The following is a 15,284-nucleotide window of genomic DNA, read 5'->3' as shown; positions in this document are numbered from 1 at the left end:
TTACATCCAACTTGCTACCCCAGAGCTTTTCTGGGCCTTGAGATTACTCCTAACTTGTCTGTCCTTATCCTTCATTAGAACAGAATGGTTCCAGTTGGAAATTACCTACACTGAACACCTACAACTGACCACGACAGGGATGACCAAAAGTTAAAGTGTACTATTAAGGGCATTATCCAAATACTTCTTAAACACAAATAGGCATGGAGCATCAATCACCTCTTCTAGGAAGCATGTTCCAGTGCTTGGTTATTGTTTCAGTGAAGAAATGTTACCTAATATTGTCTCAACCTTCTGTGTTGCAGCCTTGAGCCATTCCCACACATTCTGTCACTGAATCCCGGTGAGAAGAGATCAGCACCTCCCTTATCACTTCACCCCCTCTCTGGAATCTATGGAAAGCAATGAGGTCACCTTTCAGTTTGTTGCTTCTTTCCCAGGGACAGAGCTTTACTTGTCCTTTTCGAATTTCATGAGATTCCCACCGGCCTGTTCCTGTAGCCTATTAAAGTCACTTTGAATGGCTTCCCTTTGCTCTAGCATAGCTGCAGCATGCCTCACACTTTGGTGGCACCAATGAACTTGATGACAGTTCAGTGTCACCTCCTCCAGATCACTGGTGAAGATGTTAAACAGGACATGTCCCAGTACAGACCCCTGCAGTTCCCTTCTTGATACCAGCCTCCAGGCAGAGCATGACCCATTACCCACAACAGGTTTTTACCTGTCTAGTTGTCTGCCTTTCAGACTGTAATATAACAAATGTAAGAAACAGGGGGAAAAGGTTCACCAAGGTCAGGATAAAATGACATTCTCTGCTCTCCCTTTATATACTGAATATTTTTGTGCCTGAGGGTAATCAGGCTGGATTTTTATATTCTCCTACAAGCTGGTGCTATGTAAATCCAAAGCAAAGTAATCAAGAAATGTTTTCAAAATACATTTCAGATTTTCATAATGTTTCATTAAAAATGTGTAGAATTGGAACTTGCTAATTGCATCTTGAGAGGCATAAATAATAAAATGAAACTCTGACTACACTTAGCAAAGCAATGCAGAAGAAAAAAAAATTAATTCATAGTAATACAAGACTCATTGCTAACTTTTTCTTTTGCAAATGACTAAAGACGCAAATCCAATTAGCCATCAAGGTTGCCTCCACACAAAATATACTGTGCTCATTTGTTTTGACAAGTGAGTTTTTACTTTAATTACTTACAATATAATTGTAAATTGTGCTAATAAATCAGGGATGTGTATCTTACTAAAGCAAAACTTCAAAGTAGTATGAGCTCTCACAGCAGCTTTCTTCTATTAAATCTTCTCTGCAAAAAGCAGTAAACAACTGGATTACAGATACATTAAGTGGGACTTCACAGCTACTCCAGAGAAGAAAGGTCAGCCTCAGAAGTTTTGTGTGATTTCAAAGTGAGGGAAACAAGTGACAATATGTAGAATGTGTACTAAGAAGGCAAAAGGGTAAACGGTGGGAACAGCTGATAGTCCCAGAGGGTGGGGAGGGCAACACAGCCCTTTGTGTCAAAGGGTAATGGCGACAAACCTGCTGCCCTTCCCTGTTTCACCCCCAAAAGAAGAGGGTGGGGCAGGGCAGGTGACATTTTGTCACACTAATTTTGTTCATTGCTCTGACTAGATTACATCTCTGGCTGCCTGGATGTCCTCTATGAAAAACAGAGCCCACCAGAGGTCAAGTCTTGCCTAAAACATTTATCTGGATCCAGCTTTGCCATAGTGATGCCACTTGAGTTTTGCCTTTTTTCTTTTATATGTTCTCTGTATTTTTCACACATATATTTATAATTCTGTCACCTACTGTATTAGTGACTAGTTTTCCCAGTACTTCTCCATGGCCTTCCCTAAGCAGAAAGACAAAACAAATTCTAGAGCTCCAAGCCCCAGGAGATACAAGGCTTTGCACTATCTTGGTTCTTCCTGGGAACCAAGGCCAAGAACAACTCTTTGACATTCTCATGGATGAAGTACAACCATTGCTGAGGGGGACGGCTCCCGAGAAAGGGCTTGACCTGGGGGAGAATTACATCATCACTTGTCTTTCTAATTTAATTGGTGTTTTCATCAATTATGCTAATTTCATAAAACCTATAAATGTGTAGTCATACCTGTAGGGGTGGTGGTCCTTTGTGGACATCTTTCCATAACTGCCCCTGAAGGCCTTCATTAAAGATCCTCTTTTATATTACCTCCATACTAAAATTATCACCTAATTCAGTTGAATAAGGTGAATTAATAAAACTCACAGTTGTGCTAAGGAAAAAGATAAAAGCCAATTCTTTTGACCCACAATCCTCACAAAAATACAATACATACCTTACAGAAATAGTTTCTGAGGTGTTCCACCTTTGCATTCCATAAGTAATAGATAATTAGTAACCACAACATGAACTGCTAATAAACTGGATGGTCCTTTTTCTCATTTTGTTCTTTCTCACAATTTATCTCATCTGGGTTTTAAACATATTAAAGCCCCAGAACTGCAAAGGAACATTCAGTTAATGGCAGTTACTTCTCAGTAAAGTCAAACTGTTACAGACAAAAGTGGCATAAAAATAACCTACCAGTGCTAGGAAGAAGGTGGACACAGTGAAGCCAGAATGGAAGCCTTAGCATTGAACTGAGGCAGCCAAAAGGAAATGACACTGAAAAGCAGCAGGTTTGCTGAAGGGGATTGCTGCAGTGGTAGTTGCAATAACCGAGTATGGATTTTCTGCTACAAATAAAGCAACAGTGAAAATAGTATCCCCAGTACAATGTAAAACTAAATAGTCCTGGCTGTGGAAACTTGTTGCCTTTAAACAGAACTGGTGAATAAGCCCTGGAAAAACATTAATCTTTCCTACACTAGGCTTCTCTGAACTTTCCACAAAGTCCAGCATAGGAGCTGGCAAGTTTACCACTATGAATATGAGACCAACACTCCTGATTAACTGCAGTGCAGATTAAGTGGTAGCTCAATCCCTAGTTCTGTTTTGAACTAACTGTTTCCATGAAAAACTTGGCTGGACTAAGTCTAGTTGCAAGAATCATTTATTTAAGCCAAGCAAATAAAATTCTACTTGATTTGGGGGACATGAATTGATAAATTTGGATCTTGGATTCAGTAGTGCAGTGAAACAAATGTAGCCATTTTGTTTTTATGTGAAATGTGAAATATTAAGTATGTAAGGGATCTGGACTTCTATTATTTCAAAATGCAATTTCTAATTCAACCTAAAATTCTATCTTTCAGCTGTTGAGCTCTCTACAAGACCAAGACTCCATAGTGGATTGCTATGAATTGAGAAATCAACATATAATCATGACATAACTGGTGACAGTGTATAAATATTTTGTAATATTTATGATATCTTAGCACCATTAATGACCACAGACATTAAGCTAGGAGTGGACAAAAGAACTTCATAAAAATATGTGCAAAAAGGAAAATATTGTTAAGAAAGGAAATCTTGAGGAACAGGTAGTGATCCCCAAAATAATATACCAAGATGAGATCATTTACTTCTCTTTGGGGATAGGGACAGAAGCATTGGCACTGAGATAGGAAAGACAGGTAATAAAGGATACATCATGATTTTGATTCCACTTTTCCTGTCAAAGTGCACAATCACCTTGATCTTGATGACTAAGAATGATAATGAATCACGGGCATCAATGTTAACAGAAAAATTACTTCCATGGTTCTATATATTTATGGCTAGTTTAGAACAAATTTGCTAACTAATAACTGTTCCATCTATGTGCTAGTAACACTTGCTAGTGATTAAATAGCAAATCGTAATGTGTAATGTTAATGACTATCAGTCCAGCAAAAGATTGCTTTCAAGTTTGAAACAGTGTGATTTATCAACCTTTTAATCTCTGGCCCCAGAACAATATTCAATTCCCTAACTGATGTGTAAATCTATAAACTGCACTGAAACAAACTCTATTGGCCTTTGTTTTTGCTTTAACTATGTGCTCTAATGGTCAGTGGGAAAAAATTTATGGTTACTATGCAACCTTTGCTAAGGCAGCACACAGCAAGTAGGTTTCTGATCCATTCATCAGCAAACATGCTTGTCTCACAAATAGCCTATAAACAGCTTGCATGATTGTAACTAGTAAACTATCCAATGCCATACTAAACTTTTGATTGTTTAGAACATTATGCATTTTAAAGAGCAATCCATAATCTCATGAGGATCTATATTTTCAGACTGATGGCATGAACCTTGTAAAGAGTGCACTTTAGCATGGGTGTCCCCACTTTAGCAAAGATAGATTCAATTTCCTTCCTAGTTACTGGTACAGTCCTGTGGTTTGGATTTGTATGAGAATATAATTGATAACGCAGTGATACTTTGTTGTCTCTGAGAAGTGCTTACTGTAAGTCAAGGACTGCCAGTGAGCAGGTACACAAGAAGCCATGAGGAAACACTGCCAGGACAACAGATGTGAACTGGCCTAAGAGAAATTACATGCTGTACAACACCTTGGCCAGTACATAAACTGGGGGAGAGCTGGCTGGGAGACATCAGTCACTGCTCAGAGACTGACTAGGCATTGATTAGCTGGCGGTGAGCCATTGTATTGTGCGCAACTTCTTTCTCTTGAGATTTATTTCTCTTCTTTTCATTGCTCCTCGTTCTCCTCCTCCTAATATGATTACCATTACTGCTGCTACTATAATTATTATTGTTGCTGTATTTTACTTCAATTAAATTATTAAACTGCTCTTACCTTAACATGTGGGTTTTATCTTTTCTTATGCTTTTACCCATCCCACCAGGGAGTGGGGAATGAAAGAGCAACTGTGGAAAACCTAGTTGCTGCCTTTGGTTAAACCATGATATTTGAGGACACAGAGAGATACAAACGAACACTGAGAGTTGGTTCCTCCAGTTCTTCATCTACCTACCTTTCTAGAGGCAAACAGTGTAATAGAGATGTCTCAGTACTATTATGTCATTAGGGATAAAATAAATATTTTTACAAAAGTGAAGTTCTGCTAAGATTATACTGGTTGAGACTTTTTAATGTCTGCTGACCTTGAGGCATAGGGCTCAAGACCAGGTTGGATGGGGCTTTGAACAGCCTGGTCTGGTAGCAGGTGTCCCTGCTCAAGGTGGAGAGGTAGAGCTACACAATCTTCAAGGTCCCTTCCAACCAAAACTATGCTCTGATTCTACGACTTTTGTTGTTCAAACAAGATAACTATTCCTTCTCATCCTTGTATGTTTTCTTGGAAAAGACAAGTGAAAGAAATATGAAATAAATTTCATATGATGGCATTAAAAACAGATTGGAATTTAATTGCAATAAAAGCTTGCTTATATTTGCAGAAATATTATTAGATCATAAATGCATATCTGTCAGAGCATTATGTTCTTTCACTTGGAGCTGAAATGTTATTTCATAGTTAGAAGAAGTGTTCAGAACATTTGGTTTGTGCTTTTGGAAATTATGTCATGAAAATGAAAATTATGACAGCAGAGATTTTACTGAAATTTTACTCAATTTTGTGAAGGAAATATGAAGAACTTCATAAGATTTGCCAATGTAAGAACTACTTCTTTGACTGTATAATACCCAAAAAATCCAAACCAAAAACCTCCTAAATTAAATTAATAAAGATGATATATGAAAGTTTTTCCTTGGTGTTTCTTTTGTGTTTACTCTGCTGTATTCTGACACCTCTTGATTGAGCTGGACCACTGTTAGGGAATTCTTAAATCAGAAGTATTTGCTGGCTAGAACCCCTGCTTGACCTGCAGAGCAGAAGAACAGAACTTTAAAAGCAAGTAAGAGGTGAACTCTTGAAGATAACTGCTAACATCCTCCCTTTTCTGGGTGTATTGTGAAGGGCCTTTTGTAAAATTCAATGCCTTTACTGCAGAGGTACCTCAAACTTTGAAAGTGAAAGGTTTGTTGTTTATGTCAATTTTTCACTCCACTTATAAGAGAAATGCCTTATAAAAATTAACAGTAATAATTGTTGAGTCCAACTGGAGCATTTTTCTCACAATTTTATGTCCTGTGGCATCTTTCCTTCCTAATCCTCTTTTAAATGAACAAAGTCCCATCTTGTCTTGCTCTCTCCTCTTCCTACCTAAGTTTCTCACTTCAGTAAGAAAAATCAGTTCAATCCCATTGATAAATTTTTAGCAAATAAGTAAACAATCCTTATAGTCTTCTACAGATACTATGTAGCCTTGGACATCCTTACACTGTCCAAACCATCAAAATTGAAATTGTGTAAAGGCTGAAAATCACTTAGAACTAAATGGGGAAACTGAAAATGCAGGCAATTGTCAGTATAAGCAAATTAATTTAAACTAGAATGAAGCCAAAAAAAAAAGGAAAAGTTAGCTGTGATTTCCTATTAATTTATATATTTTTTAAAAAGACAGTAAAAATATAGTTTTTATTATAAGATTTCACAATTGCAAATTTAAAGGGAAAAATTATGAAATTCCATGATGTTATGGTATCTGTTTGAGCTCCTGTACCTATCAGGTATTTATATCTACTACTCAAAAATGTTGTTTTGAAATATTTTTTATAGTCACAGATATTTATTTATATCCCATTTGCAAACACTAGAGCCAAAAGGTGACCTGAAAAACTCATTTTGTGGAAAAGTCATTAACAAACATAGGAAAATATTGTTTTTACTTAAAAAATAGAGCTGAGAACTATACCGTGTCTACTTTTTAACCTGCATGAACTTTAAAGCTGACATTGACATCTAGTTGCCAGTAAAAGAAAAAATTACTTTGAATTCCTGCTCTAAAAAAGGAGGAGAGAGCAGTGGCTTTGGGAGGAAAAAATCTTCAATAATACAAGTGATATTATTAAGTCTTAGAAGTTACAACCCCAATAAACAATTTTGAGGGAATTAACATATTCAAATGTGTCATATTTTATCCCAGAGCCAGATATGTTACCTTGATTTTGAAATCTGTAACAAATATGGTTTTTCTCCTTGTCTCTGTGCATGACCTAAAGAACTTATTTTTAACTGATGAGCTCCTCACAGGACTATGAGTTAAAGGAAACAGAAGCCAAGTGTCAATGAAGTGTCCTTTTGTACTTGTAGAAAAATGTCCTTCAGGATGTTACAGCACCAAGTGCTATATTAATAAAGAAATAATCTTAGCTCTTTCTTGGGGTTATAAACATTCCACAGTTTAATTGAAGAGATGTTGCAAATGAGGGAGCAAAAAAGTAGACCAGTTCTCACAGAATTCGTCAGTTTAATGGCATGGCCAATTTCATTTACATCTTTTACTTGGAGATTCTTAAACAACTTTATTTTACAGAAGAAAAGGCAAGACATTTTAAGACCAATTGTATTTTTTTTCTTTCAGTTCCTTATCGAAGTATAGAGCCTGCATTCTACAATCCTTTGAGAATAGCTGACTAGTTATGTTGAAACTAACGTGTAAAATATTATGTTAATACTGACCTTTGGAAGAATATACATTTTGTTTTATATAAAATATTTTGGTGTCAAAGTACAGCAAATGCTTTTTAAATGACCAAAATTATTTATAATTAATGAGATTTCATTTCTGTTCTTATATATTGACGAGACACCGATTTTTTGCTTTCTCTCACCTTGACCCTCAAGAACACTTCAATGTATAAAACTTGAAAACTAAGGAAAGGTAAAAAACATCAGTAAAAGTACCAAACAGAAAAGAGGAAAAAGAAGCGTTAACAGCAGTTAACAACAGAATTAGGATTTAATGTTTGGAATAAATGGAGAGACAGAAAAGAGGCACAAAAGGAAAGTTGCTGTAGATAACATTTTTTGGGGAAGATTTCTTAAAAATAACAGCTGGAATAATATCCTATGTCTAACATTACTCCATTGGTAGACATATAGTAACATAATCAATACAAATATAAGGCCCCAGAAAACCCACTCGATGGGACTCTTAACATGGCTTGCAGTTCATGTACTCTGAGCTAGACACAGAGGAGAAATACTGTCAAGATATTCTCAGGAGGTCAAAGCAGCAAAAAACTACTGGCATCTTCAGAAAATCAAAGACCTTTGACAGAAGTTTAGAGCAGCATTCAATCGACATAAAGTAGTTCACAAAGCATTAATTTAGCCCATTCAAAACTTCAAGCCCATTCAGTTTTAAGTTATTCAAGATTCCAAGAAGAAGAAATTGGAAGCAGAAAGAGAGTAAGACAGAAAAAATAGAGAAAAGTACAAGTATAGCTGGTAGCAGTCCTAGTTTCAGGGTTGTTCAGCTGATAGAAATTCCAAGACGATGTACAGTCAAGAAATGTACTCTCCTCATGCTTTGGATTAAGTACCCTTTGGCTTTCCTGGCCCCTTCCCCCAGGTGGGACTTCTGGTCATTTGGCCTCTCAGGAGCTGGGATAGGGGCTCCAGAGGCAGGTGTGGAGCGTTGTCTCTGGTGTGCCAGGGATTGGTGGCCACTGCAGGGCTGGGGTGCAGGCCTGGGAGTGTGGGGTGTGCAGGGCAGGGCATCGCCTCACCACAGCAAGGCCTGACCTGACCTTTTCCCCACAAACACACACACAGAATGTTCCAAGCCAGAAATCCTTCCAGTCCCTCCCATCAAATAATAGCATAAAGGGGCTTATGTGTGTTAGGAAAAAAAGAAAAAAAAATATCAGAGCATTGACCAATTTGGAGATGGCCTCTAAAATTTTAGACCTAATAATCAAGTTGATGAAAACAAAAAAAGAGAGATAGAGAAAATAAGTTGTACAGTGGGGCAGTACAATTAATAAAAATCAAAATTGGACTAAGGAAAGTGGATCTACTGAAGTAATTAACTGCTGTCTTTTAAAAGTACATATCTGGTTGAAAAATTTAATATGTTAATATAATATACTTTCATTGCCATTACACCTTCTACTATATATTGTAATATATTTGAGTTAAGAGACTTACATTCTGCAAAATCAAATGGTAAACACTTGGTAGACTTAAAACTGTAAAGTCTGAAAATACAGCTGCTAACCTAATATTGTAATTGAATTAATTACAAATTTTTTTTTCTAATTAGGTTTTGGCCTCTTGGGGCTTATGATTTAGGGGTTTTTTTTTAAATTTTCAGACTCTGGAAAGAATATTATTGACAAGGTAGATGATCCATAATTAAAAAAAAAAAACAAACAATAAAACCCATGAAAATAATTAGCTGATTTGATGAGTATTATTCTGAAGCAATCAAAGGAAATAATGCCTTCCCGAAAGCTAAATATTAGTCATATGCACCTTATGGAAGGCTTTTTCTTCAGTATCAATGAAATGACCTCTCTGTATGATATTGTCACCTTAAAATGGTTGTACTGGAGAGCAGGATTCAGATATTTATTTGGGTTCATATTGCTTCACAGTGCTACTTTAAAATCCATGAAAGCCCATCTCTATTTCATCTGTAACTTCAGAAGAGATGACCATTTGTTTTGTCTTATCTACAAATCCATCACAGATGCTTATTCTTCATGGGTTCAAACAGCATTGCATATTTCTGTTGAGGTTACTGGTTCTTCTTAGTTTCTTAAGACAATGGTATTGACTGGTTTTAAATGGAATATAATAGTTGCTTAAACACCTGGACAATGCAATATAATGCAAAGTAAAAATATAAAGTAAAAATGTGAAAAAATGGTAGTTATCACATGTGTTTTAATACCTTGACTCAGGCTGAGAAAACACGGAATGACAAGTAGTTGAACTGAACTGGTGTTACTCAAAGAGTCGTAAGTAAGGATTTCCTTAGGAAAGGAAGATTTCCTCCTCATAAAAGAAAAATTGTGTATTATTTCTGCTTTGAAAGAGAGAACATAAATGGAAAATAACCATTCTGGTAAACTAATGGAGTGATTTCTAATACTGTTTCAAGGTCTAGAATTAATCAGAAGGGACTGTCGAAACTGAATGTTTCGACATTAATGTCAGAAGGACAGAATCTTTAACAAACTTATGAATCCAGTGGCAAAACGTTTTCACCCAGCAAAAGGCTAAGCTAGATCATAATCACTGCTGACAAGTGTGAAATTCAAATTACACCTTTTTTGAAATGTTAGTTGTAAAGGCATGAAATTGCATCCTTGTTTTGCAATCAGCTCAATGCTGTATAGGAAGAGTCTAATTCATCACACACCAGTCTTTTTTGCATAACTTCCCTTTTATAGATGGTTTTGAATTTATTCTTTTGCAACTTGAACCAGCATCTAGAAACAAAATTGAAAATAAAATGACTAATTTATAATAGGTTCTGATTTTTTTCTTCACTTTTGCATTTGCAAATTATGGTAGGAGTACACGGACAGTGATTTTGCCATCTGTCATTATGCTAGAGCACTCCAGTTTCCACTCAGAGGAGAAAAAATATGGATCTTGGTTTAAATTTCTTTTCAAAATAAAATACTTATTCTTGCTTGGAAATTGGAAGTATTCAAGTGGTTAATACACAGAGTGGAAATCAAGGAGTTATGGACTCTACTGTAAGTAAATTTCTTTTTGTTCTTTGTTTCAAAGCAGGCCTCTACCTGTCCCCCCACCAAAAAAGAGGAGCATATTTAAACATGTCTCACAGTGACACATCCAAGCAGACATGAATATACATGCACGTACATATCTAATCTATGTATCTATAAACATTATATACATATATATAAAATAAACATCTATAAATATATGTGTATGAACTGGGTTTGAATAGAGTACAGTGGGGCTGAAACATCTCACAAGAGATTGCATATAAAGACTCAGTACTGCTATAGTAAATGGATTCTAGTTAATGTAATTTGAATAGTCTATACAAGGGGGTTTTGACTATCTAGGCTTGTTTCCCCAGTACTGTTATTTACCCTTAGCATATCAGCCAATAACTAGGTGTCGGTCATTTGTGACACAATTCTCATTTCACTTTGTGAAGACCTTCATGGTCTGCTATCTCCTAACACTTTTTACTATATAGAAAACATTTTTTATATAGGTTCTAATTCCTTGACTATATTTGGATAACTGTAATAAACTTTATTTCTCTTAACTGAACAGCAGGACAAGAACTACCACTATTTCATTGGTTCATAATGAAACACTGGGATGAAATGTTCGTTAAAGTAACTTAATTCAAACTGAATATGAACTTTAAATTCCCTATTGTAAGTAATCACCTCTGCATTAGTAGTTGTGACATAGTGTGACAGAGCTAAGTGCCAATGAAAAATATGACTACATACTTACCTTTTTGAGGTGTCTTAAGAGAAAAAAACATTATATAAGTTAGCTAGGATCTCAGAAATCATTAGAGTTTGTGCAAATTAGAGTGGGTTGGATGAGATTTTTTTAAAGCTTTTAAGAAGGAACTTGCCAGATTTTCACATAGTAATTGAAATGCTGCTACAGATGCCAAAAAATTACTTTAAAAGGCTTTCAAACCTTGCAAAAGCTTGTGTTCTTTTTTCAGTAACATTTAATAAGAAAACTTATTCCTTTTCATCTGTTTTTAAACTACGGCTTTCTGGTTTGCTTTCTAATTTCTTTCCACTTATGAAACAGTTCTGTAAGTATTTAAGTACTGGGCAGATTACTTTTTAACTGATGGATTTAATTATTTTTTTTCTTTCCAAAAAAAGACAAAAAAGAAATGTTCAGAAGCACATTGTTTTTTCTTCCTCATTATTTTTGTTGTTTAAAAATTGATTTTATCCTCAGATCTGTAATAGTTAATTTATTCAGTGGAAACATATAAGCCTCAATGTCTTAAGGGAAACCACATGTTGAAGAGATTGTTGAGACTGAGAAACAGTGCTTGGATATTGGAAAATAACATAAAGCTAAAACTTCATTGGTAAAGGTTTTCAATCTGTCTGAGGATATTTGTTATAAGAAAATTCTAGAAATCATCTCACAGCCAGCAGGCACAGATTGGTACTTTTCAGGTTGAAAAATTCTTACCAAGTGCTTTCACCTGTTGTGTTGTTTAATCCCATCAAGCACCACAAAAATAATATTTATACTCACAAGTAAGTGTAGTGGATTGACCTTTGCCAGCTGCTAGGTATCTACCCAGATTGTCTCTCATTCCCTTTCTCAATAGTACAGGAGAAGAAAAGAAGATAAAAAAACTGCTGATTTCAGATAGACACTGAGGTTGCCTACCAACTGCTGACACAGGCAAAACAAACTTGACCTTGGAAAAAATGAATTGAATTTATTGCCAACAAATAAACATTTGGGTAGAGAAGAAAAAAAAGAAGAAAAAGAGACAAAACTGAATACCTTCACCATATCCTTCAGTCCCCTTTATCCCCAGGCTCAGGCTGACTCCTTTATACCCAACTCATCTGCCCATCCTCTGGGAATGAAGGTTCATGATCAGCAAAACTTCCCCTCTGCCACTCTGTTCTCCTTGCACTTTTTCCCTGTTCGGGTGGGTCCCCCCCCGGATGGGTCCCCCCCACAGTCTATAGTCCTTCAGCATATGGAAGCATATGATATTACCTCCCACAGTTGCTATCTTTATGTTGACCCACAAGGTCTTTCATCTTATTTTCTCCCTTTCCTGTTAGGGAGGAGGATTGAGAGAGCGTCAGGATCCCTATCTGCCAGACAGGCAAGGTCAACCTATTACTGAAGACAGTATTTTTTGTTTTCAACAAGTCCTTTACAGAATTGAAACAGTTTATAGTAGAATATAGTATAGTATAGTGAGTTGTGAGGGACCAACAAAGATTATTGAAATCCAGCTCCTGGTCCTGTGCAGGACATCCCCAAGAATCACATCCTATGCCTGAAAATAAAATGTACCTATAAAATAGATGTCCTTAGACACAGCTGTTTTTACAATGAAAATTAATGGTAAAGCAAGCAAATAATGTTCACTAGTTATTGTCCTGCATGAAGGTTAATTTCTGGAAACTCAACCTTATTAGCTACTGCTAATCAACACTGTGGCAAACACAAATTTTATTTCCTCTAGATTATGGACTGTAAAACCTCAAATAATTGTGACTGTTAAGCACCGTATTTTTCTGAGTAAGCTGGTGGTATCCAAAGGTCTTGACTTACAAACCTAAATAATCTGTGCAATGTGAAATCTTGGCTGCTTCATTTTGAGTGTTTGGATCTACTTCAAGTTCCAACTATTATATTGAAGAGACAAATGAGTAATTTAATTAGATGCCATAGTTGAATATCCAAGAAAAATTTAAAAAGTTCTAGTTTCATATTTGCATTCATTTGGTCAGCCGGTTCAAAATTTTATCTTCAAACTTTGCAGTCATGTAACTATTTTTTTGTTCAATTTACAATACAGAGAGGCATAAATAATATTTATAACCCCACAATATTAATTTATAAAAAACATATTGTGATCAGATTAGACTGAAGATGAGCTTGCAGATCAGATAAATTATTTTTAAAATTAAAACAATTAGCACAGTATATCCAACACCGGCAACTAAATACAAGCAACCAAATGCCTTGTTCTGTAGGCATCCAAACATAGGAGCATAACACTTCAAAAGTGATTATTTAGTCATTTAAAACGGCTCAAGAATTATCTGTGTAGTGAAAGTAGTGATGTAGACATAACTGAATACTTTCACAGATAATTTCTGTCTTGCATTAAGCAGACGAACATCGGCAAAAGGTCAGGTCCTGTGCTTGGATCACAACCCCATGCAGAGCTACAGGCTTGAGGATAAGTGTCTGGAAAGCAGCCGAGAGGAAAAAGGAGCTGGCAGTGTTTACTGACAGCCAGATGAACCTGAGCCAGTGTGAGTGCCCAGGTGACTGAGAAGGCCAGTGGCATCTTGGCCCGTGTCAGAAATAGTGTGGCCAGAACGACCAAGGCAGGGATTTTCCCCCTGTATTCAGCCCTGGTGAGACTTCACTTCAAATCCTGTGTTCTGTTCAGGGCCTCCCTAGTCAGGAAGGACTTTGAGGTGCTGGAGAGTGTCCAGAGAAGGGTGACCAAGCTGGTAAAGGGTCGGGGGCTCAAGTCTTATGAGGAGAAGCTGAAGACATGTTTAGACTGGAGAAAAGGAGGCTCATGGGAGACCTTATCACTTTCTACAACTCTGAAGGAGCTTGTAGTGAGATGGGGGTTCAGGTTATGCCAGGGAAAGTTTAGAGTAGATATTTAAGGGAAAAAAAAAAAAAAAAAAAAAAAAAAAAAAAAAAAAAAGAGAAGGAGTTCTACAGAACTGGAACAGACTGCACAGCTTGGAGTTCACATCCCTGGAAGTGTTCAGAAAACATCAGTATGGCACTTGAGGACATGGTTTAGTGGTGTACATGGTGGTACTAGGCTGATGGTTGGATTTGATCTTAAAGGTCTTTTCCAACCTTAATCATTCCATGATTGCACTATAGTTACAGGTTATGTTGAAGCTCCGAGCTGGTCACTTTAAAATACCTTTGATAATAAAGAAGAAAAAGAAATATATTTTTGTTTTAGAATCATATGAATTGCACTCTATAAGTGTTTTTTTTAAAAAAGGAGACTTGAGAATGTCATGTTGTGATGTTTGTGCCTGCCTACTACATGAGTCCTAAACAAAGCAACAGACCTATTGGAGGAAAAAAGAAAAAAAAAGTTTCATTTATTAAAGAAATATCACAAAAAAATTATCAGCAAGACAAATATTATTGAAATTCCTAGCATCCTAGATTTTTTAAATTTACATGTTTGGTTTTTTTTGATTATCATACACAAACTATGTGAAAACTCTGTTGTGTCATCAACACAGTTTTTTGACTATTTAAAATCCAGATGGAAAAAGCAGTAACACCTATGTTGCTTAAATACCAAAGTGAGAATATGTATAGAAAAAATCACAGTTATCTTAAGCACTTGTTCATGACCAAGGATCATATTAAAACCTTAGAAACAGCAAAGGGTGCCAGTTTTCTCAGAGAATAGTATAGTAAACATGAAATGCAACTGGTTTTAATGCATTCTTTTGTTCTTCATCTTTTGGTTTTTAATATTAGTTTCATCTGTGCTCATCTGTCTTACTACATACTCTTCATTTTTAAGTGGAATTTTTTTGTTTAAATATATAATAATGATCATAAATCTTCACTAGGCAGACATTTATTTTTCATTATTTTATTCTTTTCTCAGTTCATCATATCTGTCTTTAAGGTCACGAAGAACATTGTGATTTAAGCCCGCTTAATTTTCTGACTTTTTGTCTTGGATTTCGTCACTTTAATCTTCCCTCACCATGTCAGGACCTATTACTAGTTTTAG

The sequence above is a fragment of the Cyanistes caeruleus genome, chromosome 3 (assembly GCF_971803275.1).
Source record: "Cyanistes caeruleus chromosome 3, bCyaCae1.hap1.1, whole genome shotgun sequence".
NCBI lineage: Eukaryota > Metazoa > Chordata > Aves > Passeriformes > Paridae > Cyanistes > Cyanistes caeruleus.
This window is presented reverse-complemented; position numbering follows the sequence as displayed.